General features: G+C 42.7%; 1 protein-coding gene and 1 pseudogene across 3 annotated transcripts in view; one reads left to right on the plus strand and one right to left on the minus strand.

Moving 5' to 3' along the window:
• Nucleotides 1-3,736, plus strand: part of Rgs6 (regulator of G protein signaling 6) — a 657,652-nt gene that overhangs the window by 284,507 nt on the left and 369,409 nt on the right. The window lies entirely within an intron of this gene.
• Nucleotides 2,412-2,829, minus strand: LOC105743657 (annotated as a pseudogene).

The following is a 3,736-nucleotide window of genomic DNA, read 5'->3' on the forward strand; positions in this document are numbered from 1 at the left end:
GTGCACAAACCATACCCAGTCTCAGTGGTCGACTCGGCGCCCAAGGCTGGCACAGTATGTGTCACTGGGGATTGAATCCGGATCCTTTCATTTGCCAGGCAGGTGCTTAGACCACCGACCTATCTCCCTGGCCCAATATTATCTTGAGTAATGAAGGCACCTGGGTGCTATGTAAAGTAATCGTGTTCTTTATCACCTTGAGCCCTTGCTACTAAGTGGTTTCTTTGGCCATCCTAGGAACAAGGCTTTGTTTTTGTTTTATTTTCTCCAAGTGCTCCCTGTGGGCATAATGAAGTGTAAGCATGCTCAGATTACAGGTAGTTGCTTTGCCAATAGCTTGTCCTCATTACATCAATACGCAATGGGAACAGTAGCAATAATTATTAGCAATGAGCATGTGAGCACACGCACTAAGTCCCTGGCTTACCACACAGAGCAGGAAGGGATGGCTTAGGCTTGCGGCTCCTCACTCCTTGTTTTGTATCATGGTCAGTGTGGAATTTCACAGTGATTTAGAAATGAATATTATTCTTTCCATAATGAAATTGGGTTCGAGATTTCTTCTAAAGAATTCTGGAAAAGGTACAGTTTATGTTTTTTATTAATTCCATCCAAACTTTTTTGTTTGTTTGTTTTTGTTTTTCTTTTGGTACCAGGCTTTGAATTTAGGACCTTGTGCTTGCCAGGCAGGTGCTTATGTCACTGAGCCATCTCCACGGCACCCATTAGAACATTTTTTAAAATTCTACATAGAAGGGCCGGCCAAATAGCTCAGCAGATAAAGCACCTGCAAGCAGGCGCAAGGGCCGAGGCTTCGATCCCCAGGGGGCACACTGTGCTGCCCAGCCCCCAAGGCACACTGAGATGGCAAATGAGCCTGGGTGTGGTGGCGCACACCTGTAATCCCAGCCCTTGGGAGGCTGTAAACAGGAGGGCCACTAGAGTCCCATCTAATAGTGTGATGCTGAACACCCTATAGGCCCTTCCCCCCCCAAAAAAAAAAATTCTAGATAGATTCTGGGGTGCAGCCACCTAACACTGTATCTGTTTAATTATTTGAAAGAGAGATCCTGGGCAGGATATTTTAGAACACACTCAACAGGAACATCCATCCGTACTGACAGGAATCCATACCTGGCCCAATAAGAGGAAATGAAAATATGGGCGGTGTTTTCCAAGAAGCTAGGAATAATTCAGGGAAATACGTACTATTTTAGAGAAGGTCAGCAGCCACTTTCCAGTATGTAAGAGTGAAAATCAATTGCCAAGAAATATGCCACTGTTTTTGGTTGAAGATCGGTAGGGGAAGATTGAGCAAAACTTTACAAAGTGTTTTCTGGAAGCATTTTGGAAAAACATTTGGTGTTTTCATTGGTGATTTGTTTTGTCATGTATTTTCTCATTCAGCTCATGCATGAGGGGAAGACAGAAGAGTGTCAGTCCATTTCTGTGGCCCTCCCAGTCAGTACCTCTTTAGCCATGCAGCAAGGGCCCCATAACATTCCGCAGAGATCGCTGAGATCGATCAGTGTACATGCCCAGCATGGCTGTGACACTTCTAAGTAACATTTTTCCTTCCTTTGAATATGTTATTAGTTACAGGTCCAGCAAAGCTTTTCTGTTTCATTTGCTATGACAGACTTACTTTATGTCACCTTAAGGTGAGGTCAAGTAAATACTGCAAGATATAAAGAATTCAGTGGCTGTTCTCTATTTCTGCCGGGATGAAGAAAGCCTGGCTTGGGCAATTGCCTAATGCACAAGCCTGGATGAATTGTGCTGCTCTTTGCAAAATTCTCTTCTATCTTTTACATTAATAATGTTCGTGTATCTCTCCTGCATATAGATCCAAAGTCTCCAGTATAACTTGTGTGACTAATTGACTCCAGGGCTAGCCTAGACTTAGATTGTATGTCTACAAATTGTCATAATTATTTAGGCATAATGGTGGGTTCATTTTTATAACTGTTTGCTTCAGTGGTGTTTTTTGTTTTGTTTTTGGTAGCAGGAATCGAACTCAGGACTTCATGCTTGCCAGGCATGCGTTGCCCCACTGGGCCATATCCCCAGCCCTTCATCAGTGGTTTTTCATTCATCCACTGAGAACAATTCTTAATCTTCAACCCCAAGGCAGGACATGTCATTTTGATTTGATACATAAATAGCACATCAATTTGCAACACAGGGGGACAGTGCAGTTGAAAGGACATGAATAATACACTAAACTTGAATGTGTAATAGGGGACAGGTAAGTAGGGAAGAAGCTACTCCAGAGAAGTTTAAAAACAAGAGAGGAGGAAGAGGAGAAGCAGTAGCAGCAGGAAAAAAAAAAATACACACACACACACACACACACACACATATACACACATACCAGATTGAGCTTGCTCATACCCTAATTTTTGTTTGCAGTTTTGTAACTTTATTTCCAAGTTAGTTCTCGTCCACATTCACTGTCTGGAGATTTTTGAACGTGGTAACAGGGACGTAGGTTACCGAGGTATACAGCCTGTTTGGTGAATCTTCATCCTCATCCTGTTTCCTGGACAACCGTACCCAGGTACGATATGGAGCATTCCTTATTCCTTTGGCCCAGACAGCTTTGTTGAGCCTGGTGTCGATGTGCACGTCTGGAGTTCGCATCTCCTTCATGGCCAACTTCCGGATCTCCTTAAGAGCCCGAGGGGCGCGCTTGTTGAGGCCCACTCTGTGGACGCGCTTGTGAATATTGATTGTGTACTCTCGGGTCATCTCCTCGTGGATGGCAGAACGGCCCTTCTGCTTCTCGCCACCCTTCTTTGCGGGAGCCATTCTGCCGGGCCCAAGTTGGAAAGGCCATACCCTCCATTAGGTGCGAGGCATGTTCCGCTCTTGGGTGAGGCTAAGCTGCCTCTGGGTGACGGCGTGTGCCCCGGGGAGAGCAGTGGGGTAAAGTTGGAAAGGAAAATTGCATTTTATTATCAGTATGCCTGCTATATACCTATACTTATACCCAGAATTATAAATTTTGGAAAAGACTTGAATCACTATTTCAAGCATTTTCTATGAGAGTATTTTAATAGGATTTGACTAGTTAAAAAAATAAAGCCTATTATTATAAATAAAGTTGAATTATTAGAAATATACCTATTATTATAAATGCATTTATATACCTATATATTTATTACATTCCTATACTTATATTATTATATTCCTATACCTATATTTATTATATATATAAAAGACATAATTTAGAGTCTGTGAGACTTACAGGTAAGTACTTTAACTATTTAGTAAAGCAGTAAAGGTACTGGTATTCCTTTACTGCTTGTTCATGTAAGAGAAGTATTTTATTTGGGGCTGGGTAGGTAGCTCTGTGGTCTAAGCACCTGCCTGGCATGCACACGGACCCAGGTTAGATCCCTGGCACTACATGCCGTGCTGGCCCTGAACCCTGGCCACACTGTGCTGGCCACTGGAACTGGGCATGGTGGCTCACGCCTGTCATCCCTGTACTGGGGAAGCTGAGACAGGAGGATCACTGCATGTCAGAGCTGTGCAGCGAGACCCTGCATCAAATCAATCAATAAGTAAAAGATTTTTGAATTTTTTTTCCATAATTTTATTGAGAAACAAATATCAATGAGACAGTTTCAAATCAAATTGGTAGGGCAGTTTCAATAATTAACACATTACATACATTTTTCCTAGTGGTTAACTGCTGTACAAGATGCGGACTTGATATCCTATTTACAAA

This window comes from Octodon degus, unplaced genomic scaffold, assembly GCF_000260255.1.
Source record: "Octodon degus isolate 3935 unplaced genomic scaffold, OctDeg1.0 scaffold00007, whole genome shotgun sequence".
Classification (NCBI taxonomy): Eukaryota; Metazoa; Chordata; class Mammalia; order Rodentia; family Octodontidae; genus Octodon; species Octodon degus.